This window comes from Erpetoichthys calabaricus, chromosome 9 (assembly GCF_900747795.2).
Source record: "Erpetoichthys calabaricus chromosome 9, fErpCal1.3, whole genome shotgun sequence".
Classification (NCBI taxonomy): Eukaryota; Metazoa; Chordata; class Cladistia; order Polypteriformes; family Polypteridae; genus Erpetoichthys; species Erpetoichthys calabaricus.
Window position 1 is genome coordinate 66,409,430 of NC_041402.2, and position 24,140 is coordinate 66,433,569.

Consider the following 24,140-nt stretch of genomic DNA (forward strand, 5'->3'; position numbering starts at 1 on the left):
TCCTACTAGTGTTACTGGGTAGGCTTTAGTAGATAAACACACAAAGATCCAGTATATTTAGTAATTGAGCATTAAATAACACATTGTATTTGTTCAGTGGAAAATAAGGAAATGGCATACGAAAACTGAATTTTACAAGGGGTACACACACTCCAAAAATATGTTAATTCCATGCCCATTTACAAGCTCATAAACACACACACTTCAATAGAAGATGAAGAGCAATATACTCAAACATTACATTAGCTGGACATTTCATACTTGTTTAAACTAGCATGTACTGTACAATCAGCTATAGAAACATGGAGAATATCATTATAAACATCATGATTAATATCAGAAGAAGAGAATCTAGTACTGACTTTGTTCTTGGCACCTCAGTTGTAACCAGGTGACTTTCCTTTGGAGAAGAGATGTAAGGCTGGATAGAACTGGACATCAGTCCATCATTAAAACATATGGACAGACAGGGGGGTGTGGGATCTGTTCTCTAATTTTAAATCTTACTTAAATACCATTTTCAATAAGTAGTCCAATAAAGCAGACACCATTTCTTCCCTGTACTTCTCTAAAATATTCTGGCAAGTCCTTGGTTAAATAAAAGATTATGTGCTTGACCTTCATCTTTCTCTAGTTGTTTACATTTCAATGAGACTCTGTCTTACAGCTAATATAGCATCTAATATTCCTAGTACAAAATAAAATACTTTACCATGTACACATAAATGCAAAATAAATCTATGTATTAATGTTTAAGTACTCTAAAATATCACATTTACCTGCATGACTATTCAAAACATAAATCACAGTGATGCACTAATTATAGATTACATTGGCTATGCGCTGCAGTAGACCTGCCAGAACAGTCAATTTCCATAAAGTTACATGTCAAATTTCAAATAAATTGTCAAAACCCTTCAAGCAGTCGCACTAACTACTCTTCCGATGTTGCATACAGTAAATTCTTTAATTATCATTTAACCCTTTCTATTATAGTAATGCACTGGTTAGTGATGGTGTCTCAGAGTTTCAGGAATCTAGGTTCAACACCTGGCTAGGCCTGCTCAAATTCTCCCCTTGTTTGTCCCCATTTTCAGCCACAACTGTAGCTCCCTCTCATATCACAAATATGTACAGGTTAGGATACTACAAAATAGCATGTTGGATAATAGTTAGCAGATATTTAATTTGAATTTTGAATACATATTACTATGATCCTCAGAGTCATTCATTTTGCAAAATTTTCCAAAGTTGAAAGCTAAAGGACTCAAATTATAAAATATTATAAATGTACCTATACATCCATTCATATTCTTAGCATAAGGTCCAGAAGGTTTTATCCAAAGTGGTGAAGCTGAAGGCATGATGTAACATAGGATGTGATCCTAGTTTATCACTGTGCACTCTCATGGACACAAGAATACAGGACCAATTGAGATTCTCTAGTTGCCTTTATTAATATTTTTTTGTATTTGAACACAAGGTACAGAGTGACCAAGCCAGGAATCAAACACATGTTCCTTGATACAGTATGTGAAACAGAAGCAGTAGTGGTATGCTGTCTTATGTGGATAGATTTTATTGTGGCAGCTGAGTACCACAAGTCACAGTATATCAGAGTGGTGTGGTAGTGTTCGGTACATAAGCCAGTTAATGCCCTTTCAGGTTATAGAACCATTAGAGAGTACAGACATTCTTACCTCAGGGGGCTAAGTAATTAATGTGTCCATTCCATGATGGGGTCTGTTATCATGGTGGTTAAAGTTTGATTTGGAGGTACAGATGAACTAAACTATGCAACTGCCAATCTTTGATTTTAATATTGCTTTTGAGTGTGTTCTGAGGTAAAACTCTGGTAATGCCTACTAAATGCCTACTAAAACTAAATTTCTCTTTCTTTATTGCAAACTGGTTACGTTTTTAGCCCCCTTAGACCAATATATTGGTTTATTAGTAAAATAAAAATCAATTCAGAGATGCTAAACAAACAAACATAGATCTCACTCAGAAGAACACACACAACTATTCAAAATGGTACAGTTTAGAGTTTCCCTTTAAGCTAAAAAAACAAGTTTTAAGATTGTTAGTGGAAAACTGGAATTTCTGAAGGAAAACTATAAAGAGGTAGGGAGAACATGCAAACGTAACACAGACAAGTGACTCAGCTACCTTTATATCCCTTTATATTCAGCTGTGAGAAGTATTGCTAAGCAGCACATCATCCTACCCAAAGTAAATATTAAATGGGGAGGCAGTAGTTAGTACTGATGCGTTAGGGACACTTGGTTCAAATCCTGTGCTTAGTTGCTGTCTGAGTACAATCTGAATGATCTTCCATTTGTCTGAATGGATTTTCCCACAACATCCTAAAAACATGTATATTGGGTAAAATGGCCCAGTTTAAGAGTGTGAGTGCAATGGACTTGTGCTCCATCCAGGGTTGGTTCCTGGCTTGTATTCAAGTGGTCTGCAAATAAGTTCTGACCCCTGTGATCCTAAGATGGATTAAGAGTGTTTGCCAAAGTTGTGTTATGTTATGTAGGAATAACACCATATAAGTAATGCTTTCCCTGTTTAGCGCCTTAATGCAGAGCTGATCAATCCATTAGGTGATACAGGGATCCATGACACTCGAGGGGAGCTGTTTCTGAAAGTTAAGGTGCATGAGCTATGAACATTGAGGAAGGAGCAATATTTTGGTAACTTATGGGGTGCATGCTCCAGACACTGTGGTGGACCACCCTCGTTTGATATGATATTGAATGATCACGAATGACACCAAGGGGCACCACTTATGTAATACAAGAGGTGTGTGCACCAGACAGTGAGGGGAATCAATACCCCCTCATAGGGTTCTACAGGGGGTTTGACCGACAGTGCCTATTATTATAAAAATAAGAACTTATGAAGTTAGACAAATAAGAGGAGAATATCAGTCCATCAATCTAGTTTGGTAATGAAAAGCTGTCCAGATTTGTCACATTATAACATCTTTTATAAAATTTATAGCAAAATATAATTCATCAACAACATACGTATTTGCACTTTAGTTGCCGTCTTATATTACAGCATGCATATTAAACATAAACATTGTCATAGAACAGTGTATTCTCATGTTACAAAATATTCTGTCCACATACATGCACTTTCTGGCCAAAAAATCAAATGGGAGCAAACTCACTTGAAGAAAGGATGCAAAATGATAGAGTAAAAGAGCTATACTGAGGAAAAATTCATTTCTTGAGAGCTATACATCAAGTGATATTTGTTTAATGAGTATAACAGTAAAAAGATGTATAGAACATGTCAGATACCCAGTACCAGTGCGTTCTGGGAAACAGATAACATCTGAGACTGTGACCACTCACTCTGTCTCTCTGCTTCATTCCTTTATCTGCAGTTTCTACAGGGGATTATAAATGAGAGGGCATAGGGAACAAGAAGCAAAAATAATAGAAAAAAGCTTTGGAAAAAAGAAAAAATTATAACATTATAAGACAATACAAAACTAGATTTATTATCTTGCCCGGAAGTGTATTGCAGTTAAAAAGTTGCTGCTGTAAACTTTTAGCAAAAGCCAAAAATAAAAAAAGAATCCTTTTATTTATCTCTTGAATCTAAGCTTGTGGTTAGTAAAAGCAGAGCTCCTAAGATATGCAAATAGAATGCAAGTTACAGACGTGAGGGTAATTAATTGTAAATCTATGAATAATGTTTTGTTGTCAAGGATGTCTTTGCATTGTGTAAGATTTTAAAGACTAATGTGTTTAAACTCAGAATATTTGTTAGCAGACTGTCTAATTGTTAGGTGTCCAGAATACAAAAACAGTAGTTATCTTTTTTTTAAAAAAAAAAAGCTTGAAGGTAGGTATAAACATGAATAGCAGGATTGCTTTCATTTTGTTACCTCCTTAGTCTGTTTAGTAACATGCATGTATAAAACTTCCTTGTAAATGTTATTATGAAGAGCCAATATACAAATAATGTATGCTGTCCACATTAGACTTGTAATGACTAAGACACAAAAATAATCTTGAAATCTGACATTTTTATGTTAGCATTTACATTTACTTATTTGGATTTTATTTTAGGTAGCACTATTAATGCATGCTCTATTACAAGATGTTTTAGATAGCAAGAAAGGTCTCCGTCCCACATTAAAAGGAACAAAATAAGCAGTAAAATTGAAATCTGGTCCAAAAGGATGAACAACTTTATTCATACTCTCATCACTACACACAGAGAATTAATACATTATGCATTAAATACAGCATCAGATGAAAGATATATGATCACACATCAAGTGCACATTTGTAGCTAATAATATGAGCGGCTTCTGCATAGCCTTATGATTCAATGATAAAACTGTCTCTGAATCTAGTTGTGCAAGTGCTACAAGTCCTCCATTACTTAACAGAATGGATGAGAGAGAAAAATGACTGTAGTAATACAAGCCTTTCTAAGGCACATTGTAATAACGTGGTGATTGTAATATTATATATTTATATATATTTATAGTGGATGGGTGGAAGGAATGAAGGAACTGTAAGAGTGGTAGCAGGGTCATTCCTTTTAATTGTAAATAAACACCAAACAAAACAGGCGCACAAGTTCACAAAACAGAAACGATGAAGGTAGGGCCTTTTCAGCTTCTCTTAAATGTGATGGTCCAAATGAGCAGACATTAATAGGCTGCCGGTTGGAAGGGGCGTTTCAATTGTTCTCAAGCAATGTATTCTCACTGGTGCAAAGAATAAAGACTAGTCTGTTAGCAACAGCAGGGTATACAATTGCACACCTGAGATGAGCCCTGAAGGTGGATGCTTGACAATATGTAAATGTGCATAGTACATACTGTATGTTGTGTGCTATTTATACTTTTTTTTGTGTTTTGTTGTCAACGTTTCTGAGGAAACAACCAAGTAAAGATTTCACTGTGCATTGTATACTATGTAAATTATGTATACATGACAAAAAACTTGAACTTGATATATAAGTCTTAGACAGAAGGTATCTGTATGCCAGTTCATTAGCCTTCTGAATGAACTTCAATGCTTTGCAACCATGAGCTCAGAATGTGCCATTCCAAGGTGTTATGTAGCCAGGGAGGTTAATCCTCTCTGTACACTACAGTATAGGAGTTGGTAAGCACAGATGAAAGCATCTGCTCTTTCCTCAGACAATGTTTTTGTGGTATTGGCATTGATTTATTCTGGACTGGCTGTTTGCATCCAGCCACCCCACCAAAAAAGCTTGTATGTTAGGGTAGTGAATGTTTCCAACATGCCCTACTATGGAAGAGGGTTGGTAGGCGCATAATTAATTTGCATCCATGTCTGTGCAGGGTTTATCATGCTTCATGAACAATGCTGTAGGATTCGAATAAACAACTTTTACATAAAGGAAAGACAGAGCAACATAGTTTAGAATAAATTATGAGAAGGAGAAAGCTGAAAATTAGATGGATAAAATGTTTTTATTTTAACAAGTTGCAGCATTATGTTTAGAAAACCAAACAGTAGTATTTAACTCTGTCCTTTATGCTTACTATGTTGATCATTATAAGCTAACACTGGCCTCTGTGTTCCTGTTATACCATCACTCATTTTTTAGCAGCATTTTATTTTCCTCTACAATTCTTTAAATCCTTTTTTAAGTCCATTTCAATTTTTAAAGTTGTTAGTTTTAGTAGAAAGAATCTTCATCAGTAATGAAGCTCATCGCAATATATGCTTGATGTACAAAAAGCAATAAATAAATGTTGCAAAAAAAGGGAAAACATCTATAGTACACAGAAATTCTGTCATAATAATAACAGAATGCTAAAGAGTACAAACATTTTCTACCCGACTGAAAATCAGAAGGTACATTGCAAAGCGATTTAAGATTTTAGAAAGGTATGGAAGTGAGAAGAACCTACATGGATAATCCTGAATTATGCAATACAGAATACCAAAATGTAAAACATAACCGTAATAAAAAAAAAAAACAGAAGAAATGAATTACAGCATGGGTTTTATTACTGACAAAGCATGTTCAAAGAAATAATGTGCCTAATGTGCCTGGTTTCTGGGCCAGTTAACTTTATGTAATAATTTTTTGTAAAGTATTGTTGGAACTTGACAGAAAACTTGTGAATAACACAATTAAGCATACTTTACACATCTGCCACTAACCTCTAGAGGGACATGCTAGATTTTGTTTGGAATTGCCTGTATCCCAAAATTGCTTTTTCTTTATTTACCTCTACTTTTATTAATGGTGAGATGTGGGGGCAGTAAAACGGATATATGAGGAGATGAATATTTTCTTCTCAAGTATTAATCTGATGAATGCTCCCAAAAATTACCTTTATTAAGAATGTGTGTTAATGAATGACAAGATTTGTCCTTCATTGACTATTTAGTATAATTTCTTGTTGATACTAAATAAATGTTTTTGGTATTTCAGAACATCACTGACTGAGGATTTTTTTACCTACATTTTTATTACTCTTTAATTTAATATTGGTTTTTTTTGTATCAGTATGCTGCTGCTGGAGTATGTGAATTTCCCCTTGGGATTAATAAAGTATCTATCTATTGTGATGGACGACCGGCTACAGACTCCGGTCGCCACCCCCAGGCTGCTAGGAGGAGCCCTCCGGACAGCATGATGGTGCCCCGAGTTCCAGCAGGGCCTCATGGACTTTGTAGTTTATATACACAGCCCTGCTGGATACCTTGGGGGCCACCAGGAGTAGCTGTAGGGGGGCTAGTGGGCTCTTGTGTGCCCTATAACCCGGGAGTGCGTCAGCATCACGTGACCGGAAGGAACGACGTGCTCCCGGGATGAATAAAAGGACTGTTTACCCTGACCCGGGAGGAAAACGGACTTGTGGGTTTGGCCAGGAACAACTTCCGGGTCAGGGGATTTAAAAGGACTATGGGAAAGCCCAGACACTGAGCTGAGCTGGGAGGTAGGGTGGCAAAGTGTCTGGGCGAGGAGGATTGGTTAGTGAGAGAGAGAATTATTGTGTTTATGAGTGTGGTGTGGAGAGTGCTTTGTGCACGATTTAATAGTAAAATAAATACTATTTATAGTTTTACCTGGTGTTCAGAGTGGTACCTGAGGGTTCAAGAGGTGGACAAAGCCTCTATCTGCTACACTATCTAACACCCATTCATCCATCCACCCGTCCATTTGAAACAGCTTATTCCATTACCTGTCACAGAGAACCAGAGTCTATCCGGCTACATCATGTGGTAGTAAGAAGCCAACGCAGGAGGAGATATCAGACTATCTCATGGCACATAGACTTACACCAGGCCAATGTAAAGTTACCAACCAAACTACTGTACATTACACAGAGAGAATGTGCAAGCAATACAGAGATAATGATCAGGCTAGGATCTGAGCTCAGGGCCTTTGAAAAGTATGGCATCAGTGGAAACCTATGCACCTCTGTGAAATCAATGTGGACAATATCCATTACCTTGTTCCACTTTAAACACCTATTTTACCTATTGTAAAGATATAAAAGCACAGGGCCGGAATTAGCCCTGCACACTATGCTAGCTTTAAAGGATAATGCAAAAATTGCAAATCAACCTGATATAAACTCAGCAGAATCCTCCTTTTTGCAAACTTTTCATATGTAATGTGAAACTATTCTTTTAACTTGGACTTGCTGTATTTGTTCTTTAAAATTTTGTATACACAAAACACTCAAAGCTTCCCATTTGGAAAGTTTAGGGTTTCTCTGGTTGCTTAACATCATTAGATTATTTAGAGCGATTCGACATATGGTTCATCTGCTTGTTTTTTTTTGTTTTTTTTTGACAGTCCAAAAATGTTCAGAGATAAATGAAATTTAAATGGGGTTTGCTCTTCTGAATGTTATATTTAACTACCATATGATAGTACTGAGTACCATATATGTGTTGTCAATACCAAGCAAAGAGCAATGTCAGATAAAGACCACTAGTATTTATTTACTGTATATAAAGTATCAATGTGGCCCCCATCATTTCCAGTGGAGTTTATCTGACGCAGTCAATTCTGATATGTGGAGCAACCAATTTCAGTCTACAGCATAGGGCATACAAGCATACTGAATGAAGGAGAAAATAAAAGACATGACAAAAATGACAGCTGCCCTTTCTGTGAGTGTTTCTCTCTGTGCCTCTGAAAAACGTTCAAGTTAAATCACAGATAATATTTACAAATGTAAAAAGTGCAACATACATTTATGTGCACTCTTTCATGATGCATATTTTTTGATAGAATGACTTTATGCTTATATAGGAGCTGACAGTTTTTCTGCTTGCCTTTTATAAAACCCAGGCCAGTACTGAAAACTGGAAAGTTTCAAAAATAAACAGTAATTTCAAAATATCAATTAAAGCTATTTTTAATATGTAGGCATAATGACTAATGACATTAGGAATCCAGGTTCCTTTCCTCAATGGTTAATGAGCAGCATCAGCATGACATTGCTGAAAAAATGCATTTATATAAGTATGCCTCATGATTGACACCAACTTGCATTTATAGTAAAGTGCAATTATTGCTTAAAATATCGTGCTCTCAAAAAATCTACTCCAAAATTAAACTACTACATCAAAAACCAATTCATTCTCCTCAAAAGCAAGTACTGTATGTTTATCACTGCTGGATTTGTTTTTTAGTTATATTTGTTATTTTTCCTACCAGCCCTCCTGTAGCTCAAAATGGGAACAGCTGTTCATGTTCTCAGACTTTCAGTAAACATTGGCAATACTTGGTTCAAAATCTGCAGGCCAGAAATGAGCAAATTGGCATTTTATCTATCAGAATGACATCACAAAAATCTGTTGAAATTAATATATTTTTATCTTTTTTTTAAGTCTGATTTCACATTTATTCAAGATGAGCATTATGACCTTTTCTCCACATCATGTGTCAAGCCTTATTACATCATAACATGATGCCGTGTCACAACAGAATTAAAGTGCTTTTTGACTTTGTTAATGTTTTTAAAGAACATCATTTAAAATTAAGGGAAATCTGATGCAAGGTGACTGGAAAGCTAATCAGCATTGTGGTGTCAGAACTCTGTCCAGTCAGAAATATTCACTGTTGACACATTTTCTTCATGCCACACACTGTTTTTTAGTTCTGGAAAGCAATCTTTCATTACACCCTGATGGAAGACAGCTGCCAAGTAAAATGCCATCCTTGAGCAGCAAGATGCCCACTCAACCACTTCTGGAAATGCAGCCACCATTCTGGCAGTTTCAGTCGCTTCATATTAGTCCCATGCTAGGGAAAAGCACTGCTGGAGAGATCATTTGTCCCTCAAATGTGCAAATCACAAACATACATGATGTAAAATCTATTTTTTGTCTTCATAGGTTTCATGCAAAATGATACCCTTGACCCCACTAAAAGATTGGACTCTGGCACCCAACTGATTTCAAATTGTGTTCTGCTACTTGGCATTTTAAACATGAAAACAGTGAAAAGAAAAACACCATGACTTGATCTTGAGCTAACTTACAGAAAAAAGATCTTCCAAGGTTATTATAGGAAATACAGAAAATATGTCTCTGATAACAACATTTTAATCACTGAATAACTGAATTTCCTTTATGGCACAAACGTTGTGTATCATTCACACATTATGCATCTGATATGATAATCAGAATCTCCTAATTTAAGGTCATGACTTTCTTCCTGAGAAATCATGCCTTGCACTCTGCATGGAAGAGTGGAGTTGCTGTCCCAAGTGGAGCAGAAGTTTAATTTTCTTAGTGTTTTGTTCATCACTGGTAGTTCAGGACATGGTGAGGCAGGAGCATAGAACAAAGCTCTCAATCTGCTGTTTAAAATAGTAATACTGTTGGTATAAATGGATGCAATTAGGCTCTTCCTCAAAGGTATGGAGCTCAACAAAGTGGGAGGGCCTCATAGATGACTTTCTATTGCTTGAGAGAGCACAAATAATCAAGGTTTGGGTATTTCATGAGGATGCCTCCTGGATACTTTCTATTGTATACGTACAATACACAGTCCACTGGAAACAGACATGGGGCAGACCAGAAGAAACGGGAAGATTCCTAGCTATCAGTTGGCCATCATGGCCATCACTGAAAAATGAAGAGTTCTGTCTGGCATAAAGAAGCTTGGTCAGATCTCTTCAGCTAGTTACTGACATGACCTTCATAAGGAAAAGCACTATATGTGAAAAGTATTATAGAAAATAGATGCTGTATTTAATTAACTCAGGTAATAAAATAAACATGTGTGAATGAGACAATCTGAACTAAGCTCTAAAACGTTGTACAGGACATGGAATATACAACTCTGTAAAATACTGTCAAAAACAAGATTGAGCTTTATGATCAAAAAATAATGAATGTTTAAAGAGAAATCTATGAAATTTTGTGGGACCTTATATATACAGGTGTTTGCCTTTCTAAATTATGCCCAAACAATTCAGTTTGCAACAGGTGGACTCCAGACAGGTTGTAGAAACATCTCAAGATAATTAAAGCAAACAGGATGCCTTTTTAATTGATAAACATGAAGAGAAAGAAAAACATGGCTATGGGTTTAGGTTTCCTAAAGAATATTTAGTTATTTATTATGACAATATCATACAGTAAGTTGCTTTACTTCACTGTAATCTTTGGTGTCTAAACTCTGGGCTGTAATGACCTCTACAAGTGATGTGTATGTTTTCTCCATTTCCACTTGAATGTCTTTTACTCATTTCCCCAAGTGTCTGAAGACATCCAGTAATGTTGAGTTACCTGGCACTATTACAGTAAATTACTGTAATATGCACACATACTGCAAAGCAACTTGTGCTTCAATGAAGACCTATTCAGAGTGGGACCCTGTCAGGTGCGTATTTATATTATTGACATCTAGGCTTTTTACTTAGCTTCATTTTGTTACTTTTTTTTTAATGTTAAAATTTATGTTAAGAAGTAAATACAATAAACATTAGCATCAACTTTCTTCAGGGTTTGGGAGGGCTAGTGCCTTTATGGCATCAAAGGCAGGACACATATTCTCTCAAATGCAAAATAACCTTCAAAATAACAAATGGTTCAACAGTCAAATCTTCTTTGTTTTGTTTAACAATTTTTATTTGTCTTTTTTGCATCAATGCTTCCAGAAGGAAGTTTGGTTCACAGACCCGGATTGGTGATGAAAGTTGTATTTCCAGTGACTGAAATTGTACTAAATACGAAGCACACATATTGAAGTAAACCTCTTGGTAGAACAACATTAACTCAAGATTAAATAATCATCTAAAACATTGTATCTGCAGAGCAAAATCTAATCTGATTCATTTTTATAGTGACACTATCTATGAAAAAATGCTGCAATGTGAAATTGAATATCTTTATTGTATACAGTATAGCATCATCTCAAACAACTTCAGATGTTTGTTACAATAGTGGTTTTGCATGACTGTAGAACAGAAGTAACATCAAGTTTTATATGTTTCTCTATGAAGAAAAATATCCACAGAACTGGGAAAAAATTACTAATCCATTAAAGGATAAGTTCAGTTTTTCTGAAGTAAAGGAATTTGTCCCTGTTGACCTAAATTGTAAGCCTCCTGAGGAGACGCTGTGTTGTAGAAAATTACCAAATACAACTTCAGTTATCAAAAACAATTGCCAGAGGGTGAACAATATCATGTTCTACTGTGGTAAAATAAAATTAACTTCAAAATACTGCACCTATCCTTTAATGTAATAATAAGTATATTATTGAATAAAGAAGCATATATTAAACGGAAGCAAGTGGAGGATATGCGCCTGCACTGTTGTTATGTCCTTACTACTGGTTTTCATCACACTTTCAATACATATGCTAATATTTGCAAACTTTATGAAAACAATAGAGGTGAGGTAAGTTGTTCTTTAGTGATGTGGACAAGCATGTCATCCAACCAGTCACTTTATTAAAACTGCTCAGTAATTTTAAAGAAGGGTGATTAAAGCTTGCTTCCTCATTACCCTTTCAAGATGGATGATTTGTTTAGTGTAAGGATTCAAATACTATATATTCTCTACTTGGTACCCCATCAAAGATACACAATAAGGAATAAATTCAAGATCTTTTCAAATATTTCTTTAAAACTAAAAGAGAGTTTAGAATCTTAAAAGACCGAAAGTGTATAAAACACACATTTTTTAAAAAATTACTTAGATATTACTTATACACAATGTTTGTACAATTCCAATAGAATAATGGCATTTTTATATTCTTAAAGCAAAATTAGAAACAGAGCAATTAGAGGTATCAATAAAATCGATGCCATGCCTAATATTAATTGACGGATCTGTATGCCACAGGCTAAACTTTCTGCTGTCCTTTAGACAGACAAAATACACAAGAACACACATTTGGTCCTACAACATCTGTGCATGCAATCGAAGACTAATTCTGTATTTTATTTTTACTTAAACAAGCTTCATTGTTCTCTCTTTTGTGCAGTGGTTTTGCTGCTGATGTACAACAAGGAGACTGGGGTTCAAGTCTCCCCATGCCTGTATGGCTTGCCTCTGGTTTCTAAGACATGCGTGTTTGCTGGATTAGCTCCGGATGTGCGTGCATGTGTGTGTGTGTGTGTGTCTGTGTGTGTGTGTTCATCATGTGATGGCCTGGTGCCCTGTTCAGGAATTGATCCTATTTATTGCTTGCTGGGATAAGCTCCTGCAACCCTATTCCGGATATGTGGCTTTAGAAGGTGGATGTTCTCTATTTTTAAATTTGAAGGTTTAGTTTAAAACACAAATGTTTCAGAATAAACTGTTTTAGTGCTGCAGGCTCCGCTTAATTTCAATCAATCCTCAATAAGCGACAATCTTTACACCTTTAATTAGACTTTTTACTCAATTAAGCCCCTTATTTTTGTATTTCCAGATGTTAGTGGATGTAATTGTTCTTTTCAGCTATTAAAAGCTGTTTTTTCACCTAATAAACATGTAGCCTTTATAAAGATTCATCCTGACACAGTGACTTCTTCCATGGATGTTGCCATTTCCTTTATCAGACATGGCTTTGTTAGTTATAAGGAAATTGTTCTAACAAGTCAGCAATCTCATGAAAAGCACAAGAAGCAAACGTCTTGTATGTTATCTGCTAGTAATAAGGATATAATGCTACATTTTTCAGTGATACAGTTTGCTGGGATACTGCCTCACAACTCCAGGATGCTGGATGGAATCTTGGTTCATTCTCTTTATGTGGAATTTGCAAATTCACAATGTGCCTGCTCCTACCTTTGTCTGGATACTCAGGTTTTATGCATGTGTTAAATGGATTAATGACTCTAAATTGTCCTGCACAAGTAAGCATACATGTGTGAGTATGCTATGCACTGCAATGGAGGACTTCCACACTCAGATTCTGGCTACCTGCTACTCTCTATTGAATAAATATATTGAGAAAATCTGTGGATGCATCTCATGTAGCATGTATCTGTGTCTCTATGGCTCAAATTAAATGTACCGTACAAAATAAAATACAAATGATTATTTATATGAAATAATACAAAAGCTGTCTTCATTAGAACACCAAGGAAGCAGAACACAAATATTTACATACTCTACAGTAAAGAAATAAACAAATAAAAATGCAACACAGGCCACTTTAAGCTGTCACAATGAGTTCAGGAACATCATCAAAATGAACAAGTTTTCAAATTAGAAAGCAGAACTGGCCTTCGACTATAATTTCAGATGAAGTAAAGGCTAGCTGTGAGTGTATCCCTTCTGGAGCAGAGACTGGCACCACTAATTTCTGATATGTGTTGTTGCCAATGAGCAAAATTGACTGAGACCAGGGGTTCTCAACCTGACACCTGCACAGAATTCTGCATGTTGCTAAGAACAATTCACAAATCATTTGCATTTCATCTGTCTGAATTTTTATGTTTAACAGCACCACAGGCACAAGCCCATATGGGCACAAATGGGATCATATAGGGCCCATATGGATTAGCACACTATTTCTGATTGCCTAGTATAGAGGTATGCTGAAAGCGAGCAAAACCCTGGACAGTTTAGGTGGGAAGCACAGGTCTAGATAGCATACCTCTTAGCATTAAACAATTATTTAAAACAATAAAATATTTACTAACTTGAGTTGACTCATTGGATTGATGCCTTTATCTAAGGCAACTTACAACATTTGAAATACAGTTGGCTATATTTGTTTTGATTTTCCAGTTGAAGCATGTACAGATGAAGCGACTTGCTCATGGTCAGTAGCAGGACCTGAACCTCAGGGTTTAAAGTCCATAGATTTCACATCTATGCCACACTATTAGTCTTAAACCAAGTATTTATTAAAAGAGCATCAAAACAGTTTTTACATTTATCTTTTAATCAAACTTAAACTGCAGTATATGAATTCTAACTTTAGAATTTTAACATTTTAATGATATTTTGAGTTGGAAAAAATTTAAATGTAAAACATGTTCTTATACAATAAAATCTTTGTTTAAGTGTGGCATAGTGGTTAAGACTTTGGAGTTCAAACCCTGAGGTTGAGGTTTCAAACCCTGCTATTAACACTGTGTGACCATGAGCAGATCACTTCACTTGTCTGTGTTCCAATTGAAAAAACAAAATGTAACCAACTGTATCTCAGTAGTATCTCAAATGTTGTAAATCGCCTTGGATAAAGGTGTCTGCCAAATAAATGAATGGAAGTTAATAAATTTTCCATTATTTTTAATGATTGTTTTAAGCTTGGTTACAGGACGGTAACGGGTGTTCCCAACCCAGCAGTCAGGGACCTCCAAATTGTCAAAAGGTTTTTGCTCGTTCCCAGTACACCTGTATAGGTAATCACTAACTGTGCACTAACCCAAACGGGACATATATGACCCTGTTTACACAATCTAATGTGTTGCATATGAGCCCCTCACATGACTCATATTTCAGCCCATATAAAACACATTGGGGGCCCCTATGGGCTTGTTACCTGTATGCAGGGCCGGATTTATATGAAAAGAGGCCCTAGGCTATTCCATTTATGAGGCCCTTTCACCTTCCATTTTTAAGTTTGTAAATTACATAAGAGATAATAAAATTTTGCTAACAATTTGAATGTAGGCCCCTCTTGATCTTGAGGCCCTAGGCTGAAGCCTAGTTAGCCTATAGGAAAATCCGGCCCTGCCTGTATGGGGAATTATATAATCATCTCACCACTGTTAGATTTGTTTACTAGAACATTTTGCAGAGCCTCTTCAGTACTTTGCATCGAACAACATTTTCAACTGTAGGTGCAAAATAACGTCCCGTTGCATTTCGCTTGTTTGCTCACGTGTTGTTTTCTAGTTTACAACACCTTGGAAATATCTCCAAAGAAACTGGAATCATAACGATCTTATGGTTTATGCTTTTTTTCATTTTTCACACTAGTCCATTTTTTTAGCCATTCATCATTTATTAATTACGTGGCGAGATAAATCAGTAAGTCACTAACACTAAACTAAAACTTGTGCCGTCATTCCCGACTATTAAGAGTTAATTTAATTTCTATATCATCAGATATGTCACTAATACATGTTTGTTACTTCAAAGAAGTTACAAATATTATTTAAAAAGCTGTTCAAATTAATTGTAGAGGGTATTTTAAAAATAATTAAACAAACGGGTTTGTGGGTTGCGGATTTGTTCTATTTATAATAAGGCATTCTATATTATTTAGTGCTCTATTGATTTTTTACATGAAAATAAGATCTCAAAAATGATAAAATAAATATTGAATTTATTGCTATGTGAATGCTTTATGTGTAGGCCCAACATTTAGTGTGCTTTTCATAATTTCTTATTGTGCGGCTTACTTAACCTGTTGGCAAACTGAGCTACGCTCTCAGCAAAACAAAAAGGTTGAGAATCTTTGGCTCTCTCGAATTTCTGACAAGTTTCCGAGCTTCTGTCAAAATATTTTGTTTCGAACTTTGCAGTAATAATTACTTCGAAAAATTTTTAAGTTTTAAGACTTACATCCGCGTGCAGTGGCGTGCTTCATCTGGACATTACACTTTGTGCAGTTCCTTTTAGCTTCAGTGCAAGCTACGCCGTGTTGTTCAGATGCTATTTCTGTGTAGTTAAAAACAGTCTAACTGAAAATGTATTTGTGCGTTGGATAAAGAGATGGACAGATTTAACCATTTAACCATCCCCGGCTATGCCCGGAGTAGGAAGCAGCGCTTCATTAGGAAAACGGACGCGCTAGGCACGCGACTCTGCGCGCGCGCACGTACCCTGCCAGACAGTGCAGAGATGTCGTTCTAGTGAGCGCGCAGCAGTACGAAGCCAGCCCAGTCCTCTAGCGTGCAGGCAATGGTCACGCATCATTGCCTCTTCTCGTCTGACGATGAGAGATGATAGACCTCGATCGAGGCCAACGCATGAAAGGGAAAGGTGCTTAAAGCAAGCTCCCCCTGCTGCCTTGTAACCCGCCTGCGAGCCGCCCAACCCTGGCTTGCTAACAGCGCGCCGGCCAGACAAATAGATTTTCTTCTATATTTATAACCTGCATCAGTCTTCCTTTCAGGGCTTTCAGCCCAGGTAGCTGTTTTATATGAAATGAACAATCTTTATAGACGTACCAGAGCCATAACAAGGCTGATTTTCACTGAGACTCGGGTATATAAGTCTTTGAGAATTGTCAGGCTTCTTGCTCAACAGATCAAGCTTAACTTATGATGTTTTCAGTGTAATTTTTATTCCCGTTTGACTAGCCAACTACCCGGTGGTAATAGGATGTTAGGAAAGGGCAGTGGCAATGTTTGTACACTCAGTGATTGATAGGCACAGTCTACATTTTTCATTTATATCTCCCCCTTCCGAATCAGTTAAGTTTAGGAAAAATGAAACAAAACGGTAAGAAAAATGCTCGCAGATTACAGAAAGGCATGCTCGTAGATCTAAGTTCAGCCCACATCTGCTAGGATTGTCTGCGAACATTAAGTTGTCTAAATGAAAATCAATACTATATGTGCCAGCGTTTACTACCGAGAACAAGTATCAGGAGACTGGGGCTAATCAGACTTGCAGCTCCGGCTCGCACCACTGGCGCAACCCCAAGGGTGCCCTAATTGGCCCAGTCTGATCATACAAGAGTTAAATTTATAACCAGAGACGACATCTTGTTTTTCTTAGCAGTCATCATTTGAAAACAGAAAGCCTCACCTGTGAACTACCAGATGCATGGTTGTGGCCACTTGAGAAATATGTACTGGTCACGCAAGAGCTGTTTCTCACCTGTCAGCAAGCATGGAGTACAGGAATGTGGTCTGGGCGCCATGCAGCAAATAAGGCGGATGGTGTCAGTTTAGAAAACAAAGAAACTCCAGGACTGGATATTGGTAACACGGCTGAAAACTGCCATTTATTAGCAAAGGAGCTCAAATGAGCAGCATCTTATCATTTATTGAATGCACTCACTTGTTACAAGACTGAGCAATACCAGCAACAATTGGGGAATGGATTAATGAGTTATGGGGTGCAACATATCAGGTTACAATAGTAATAGTACAGAAGTGTAATACTAGTAGGAATGGTGCTCCATCTATTTACTTATTTGGCTGATGCCTTTATCCAAGGCAGCTTAATGATACAATTTGTTACATCTTTTTTTGTTTTCCAATTGGAGCACAGGCAGGTCAAGTGACCACACACTGTCAAGTAGCAGGATTTGAACCGACATCCTCAGGATTTGAGGTCCAAAGTCTTCACCACCAACACCACTCTGCCTGCCTGCCTGCCTGCTAGCCATCCATCCATTTTTCCAAACGTTTTCTTTTAAAGAGTCATGGGGACATGAAGAATATTCCAGAATGTTCCAGAAGAACTGGAAGGAAGTCAGACCCAACATTGGAAGGGGAGAGAGTCCATTACAGGGCACATACACCTACATCCTAAGTCATTTTACAGTTTCCAATTAGCCTTGCATGCAGCCTTTGAGATATAGGCGGACTGGGTGGAAAGCTGAACACTGGTTCCTGAAGCTGTGAAGCAGCTGCATTAATCACTGTGCCCTTTCTAAGCAGAATTGCTTTTTATTATTATTTTTGAAAAGGGGTGCCATCTTTCTTATTAAGAGAGATTTAGCAATGTATTCACCTTGTTGTTATCTTGGAGGAAATATGTCTCCCTTGCTAACAATTATTTTACAGATGCACTCCATTCCTAATTATAATCTAAATATATACACCCAACATAAGTACCTACAAGAGTTAGGCATACAAAGCAGACAAGCTAACATGGAATTATGTGTAAAAAAAGCTCCAGAATTGTATGCAGCACTACATATTAACACCACCTTTTTATTTTTTTAGGGCTGTGAAATAGCAAGAGTTCGAAATCAAATGCCAGTCACTGCATTGCATTTTAGCATTTAAGTACAAGCATGTAACCAAAGGCCAAATTATCAGTGGGTAATAAGGGCACATCAACCATCACAGCTCTGTTTAATGCCTCCTTTAAAATCTCAGCTAATTTATTAATGTTACATTACAATAAAATGAGATGCCTGGCCATCACAACACACACAGTACTTTATACACCCATACTCATTTGTAACATCTTTCATGATTTCAATTGTAAATTAAAGGTGCTTTTATTGGCATGACATCTAATATTTTAAAGAGTAATAAAAACCATGTAAAGTCACATACGTAGATTTGCTTACAAGTTAAAATGACAAATAAAAAAGTTCTACAAGTATCATATTAACACATCAATACAGTACAAAAATATCAATTGTAAATCTGGATCCCAAAAATGTAGATAAATTAGATGAATTAGGTGAAATGATAATATAAAGTATAAGCAGAATAAAATTTTGCCTGGTGTCTTATCGAAGCTTGTTTCTTGCTTTTAGCCCTCTGCTGTTGGAAAAGAGCGGCAACCCTATGATTAAATAAAATGGTTCAGAAAGTGGATGGATAGATGGACAAGAAACAAGCATCCTTTTGTAACAGGGAAGTATGTCATGAAGGTGCAACTATTAGCACTTTGATTTTACTCTTCACCTTTTTTGTGTTTTCTCCCTTTCAAACTAAAGGCTACTAGAACTCTTTTTACATAGCTGTTAAAGGCAAGGAGAACTGAAAAAATGCATAGAATAAAATAAAAACATTTCACGTTTATATTAGATCATCACAATTGTTACAAACATGTTAAGTATGCTTATAGTATTTTAATAGAATAATACTGTTGAACTGGAATATGTTATACAGTCAAGTGACATCAGCTGAATAATAAACTATAATTATTGTTATTTTTTATTATCATTATTACGTTAGTAGTGTGAATTGTTCCTGGATATCTTTTAGCCTGTTTATTTTGCTCTCAAATTCAGGAAGGATTTATTCCCCGGTGTTCACTACATGCTTAGTTATGTACTTCTTCAAACAATATTTTCTTTCTTGTGGGCCACATTCATAAGTTACTGTACTGCATGTTTCAGTTTCACTGTTTAATACATGAAATATGCAATCTTTTTTAGTGGACTTTATTTATATAAAGTGCTATAGATAATAAAAATTAATAGTTGTCCTATCACAATACTGTAGTCATTAAGCTGCACACACATAATCCTTTTGGTGCTAAATGTTGGGAGGCAGGGTTAGGGTTACTGTAATATGTATTTTTTCTTTCATTGTTTATAGTATGTGCTAAACCTTATATTTTCAACTATGTTCTGCAGATTTACTTTAACCACAGTGTTATTTTTATCCCTTTTGATTTTATTATGAATCACCTAATTCAGGTTAGTGTCAATATACAGACACATGTACAGTATTATCCTGCCCTTGAAAAACATGAAAAAAAAAATGCAGGTTTATAATCAATTGAAATCCATGGCAAATCCCTTTATGTTGATGAAACAAAATAAATGACACTTCATTTTAAAATGTTTTCTCTCTAACAGACTAAAAAAATTATGCAAAACATTGCCTTTAGAATGCAGCATTTTTAAAGTAAACTGTATAGCAATTGAAGTACATAATGCAGACTTAGGCTGCTTTTAACCGCACAGAGCCTGTTTGTTACTATAATTAACATTCATTGAATTATGTGTATATGATATTGTAAATACTTAGACATTTGTGTGTTGTTAAGAAAAAGAACATTTCTGTGAATGCAGTGAGGCGGAGGACATGACTTGTACAATCCTAATAAATCAGCGCATTCCCCTGTGGCAGAAGCAACAGGGGAATACTGTAGGAACACCGCTGCACGTTGACCTAAGCAGGAGCTTATCGAGAAATGATGTTCTCTTAAACAGACCCCTGTAGAGATGTTCTGCATTTTCCCTCTGACAAATTAGAAGTGCCCTGACTGTATTGCTCCCGACAAAACAGGACCGATTTAGCAATGCGCAAGCTGGCCATTATCTCACTGCATAAAGAGGCCATTTATAGGAAAGCCTTAGGACACTGGCACATTGGAAACTGTGTGTCTGAAAAATGACCCCCATCTGGTGCCACCAACGCCGCTAACTACCTTTGGGAAAACACCTCGTTTGAGTGCGTATGAGTCTTATTAGAGTTAATATTAAAAACGAAGGCAAGAAAATAAAAAGAAAAGTTGCTTTTCCTTTCTAAATGGCTTCAACTAGACCAGCATTTTGTGTTCCATAAGTACATCGCATTATTAGGATACATTATTACATAGATCAAATTTCACAATATGTTGCAGGACATTTTTCCAAATTGGCAGAACCTTTACAGCACAAGTTCTGTACGCACAGAATCACTGGTAATTTATAGAAATGTACAGTATATGTGCTTATGTTTATGTCACATATCTATAAAGACGTTTGATAATAAAAGTACTGTAGCCTACCAAGAATACACATTACATATAATATCTATCAGGTTTTTTTTTTTTATTTTTGTTTATTGAAATAACAGGTCTATAACTGATCCAAAATCACATTTAAGTTTGCTTAGGACTTATAAAGGATTTATATCATAAATTAAATTGATAATATTTTTCAAAGCTTTTAATGTACATAAACTGAAGTATTAAATAAATTAACTCCAGTAATACACAGATGTGTGAAGGGGTCCATGTGCTTGTCTTCATTTACAACTTCTGAGATGAATTGAAAAGATTTGTGCACATTTTTTTTTGTAAGTAGTAAATAAATTGATTTTAACCTTCACCATATGTACAAGTGTGTTGTATGCCACAAGGTTTAAATTGTGTAAAAATGACACCTTGAGCATGGGAAAAGCACTATCTAAATATGCATTATTATTATTATTGTTGTTGTTGTTGTTGTTATTAAAGGACAATAATCACATTGTTAGCAGTGAGTAGATTACAGGTTCAGTTTCAGTCCACATGATCATGATTGAGCTTATTGAAATGCCAGTGACTGACATTTGCAGATTAGTGCCTCTTAAAGCATACTGTACTGTAGTGTACTTATTAAGTCATTTACAATATATGACCATTAAATCAGTTTCTGAACTCCCCTTATTCCATTTTAGCATCATTGGAATATAATCAGGCGCAAGCTAGGAACCAGCTTTTAGCAGCCTTTACCAGGCACCTAGCAATACTCTCTGCAGATGGGTTTTTTATTTATTTAATTGATGTCATTATTTATTTTGTTGATCACTGTGTGCTTTCAGTATTTGCTTGGCCTCACATATTGGCCATCAGGATTGCACCCGCTGTGAAGCTTGTGCACGTGCTCTGTGAACTTGCATGCAGAGGTGATCTGCAGCACTTGAAGCTGAAAATCTTGACACTGACACGTGGTGTAGAAGCTGTTGACGATTAAAAAAGGTAATCTGGTGAGTTGCTGGCTTTTTCCTGATCTTTTCTTGGAATTGATTTACTCTGTAATTCTTTGCTGTGTTTTTATAAAAGGGTTCTGTTTCTTCTTTGTTCCTTCTTTTATTTTTGCCCTAACTTTTTCGTCACTTTTGTTTTTTTGTTCCTCCTTCCATTTCTTGTTCTAACTATTTTTTGTATATGGTGTTTGGAATAATTTACTGTTAAAGTTTTCCAAGGCTTTTTACGATCATCTTAGATCGTTCTTAGACTTCTTAAGGGACAAATTAACCTTTCACCAGTGAGGTTTAAATCAGGGCTTGGTAGTGGAACACCATCTACTGTTTGGTTCTCCTTGTCACTACAAAAAATAAGACACAGAAGAACAACTTTAGTTCTTTTGTTCCCAACTGAATCCTGACACTTACAATAAACCAGTTTGCAGTTACCCCTCAATTCAACATGCATGGAATATGAAGTACCCAGAGAAAAGCCAAGCAAAGGTCAGGGAACATTCAAAGTCCTCACAGGTAATAATAAAACTGAGATTTGAATTATATTAACTTTTCAAATTAACTGAATTATGTGTGTATATATGTATGTATGATATTGTAAATACTGGCGCCCTGCCTGGGATTTGTTTCCTGCCTTGTGCCCTGTGTTGGCTGGGATTAGCTTCAGCAGACCCCCATGACCCTGTGTTAGGATATAGCGGGTTGGATAATGGATGGATGGATGGATTTTGTAAATAACTACACATTTTATGTCATTGGGAAAAAGGAAACATTTCTGTGACATGGCAGGCCAATGCTAATCTAGAATCCCATGACTCTACAATGGGATCAGTGGTCCTTGCAATTTGAATTAAGCACTTTACCTAACTTGTTTTTCTAAGGAATATAGACTATCTAAAGAACATTCAAACTGACATGGTAGAATTTGAAAACTACACACAAACAGCGATCAAGCTGACATTTCAACATGCGTCACTGTAGCTAGACTAGTATCACAAAGACAATACATATTATTATAATTGTCCAACCATTATGTGATGTTCATGTAACATAACTATGCATTTTTCATAATGTCTGACTTTTGAGATAAGAAAAATTCTGAATGCTAAAAAGCAGCAGTAACTCATGCACTAGGTTATTAATACGTATTTCTCAAATGTATTCTAATTCTACATTTCTTTATTCCCTTTGAATATAGAACTGTGTATACTTAATTAAGGAGCTTTTGTTCTATTTCTTATATTAAAATAACAGGCAAATTATGGGGAAATGACCATGAAGTATGGCTAGTATGGCTAGGGGAGTGGCCATGTTAAAAATGGCATAACCCACCAACAACTAAACAGACCTGTTTGGACCTGTGTCACAGAAATCCACATTTCCATCAGAGGAACAATTTTCCGGAACCCTGGCCATTTGTAGTTCCTGTTAGGTGGTTCCTGGTACTTTTTTAGCCCTTACTCCAGAGTATGTACTTTTCATTCAACCAGGAACTATTGTGATTAATAATTGACACTAGCACTGGCACCATCTTAGAAATCTGTTAGTAGATTGGACTTTAGAGAGATATCAGTGAAGATGGAATGCTGCTCTTCACATCGAATCACTCTTCATAGCCACCATAACAATAATTTTTGGTATTTGGTACACTGTATTAATCCCCAAGGGGGAACTGTCTTTTGGCCTGACCTTTGGAGGTCAGAGTGAAGGGTCAGCCATTGTACAGTGCCCTGGAGCAATTTTCAATCTCCCCTGTAAAGTCACAATTGTTTCCAAGCAATAAGGTGCAGGGGTCCCCTGTGACCTCCCGATTGTGCTGCTCTTCATACCATATTACAATGCCACCTCCCTAGTGAAACAATAAGTGGAAGGGGGAATCCCACTTGAACACCCAAACCTGCCTCACTTCGCACTGCATCTCTTCTTTGCATGTCACATACTTTGCATGCATAAAGATTTCAGTTTCCTGTTTTGCAGTGGGAATACAAAACACAAAAGTGGCCAGGGACCACAAGTGGCCCAGGGTCCACACCATACAGAAACTCATTGGTTCCTGAAAACAAAGTTCCTTGGGTGAGAAAACACTTATAGATGAATTATACTCACTCACATGTGCACTGCTGTTGCAGCCATCAATATAAAAAATGAAAACATTATTGCTTATACTATTTGATTTATCATCAGATTCTAAATTTTTAATGTGTGAAACAGGCCAGCAACAGATTGTGCTGATCAGACCTTATAAATAAGCAGAATGAGGTTTTCTTCAAGTACTCTTTTCTCACTTCACACAGATGTGTGCGTAAGTTAACTGGAGTCACTAAAT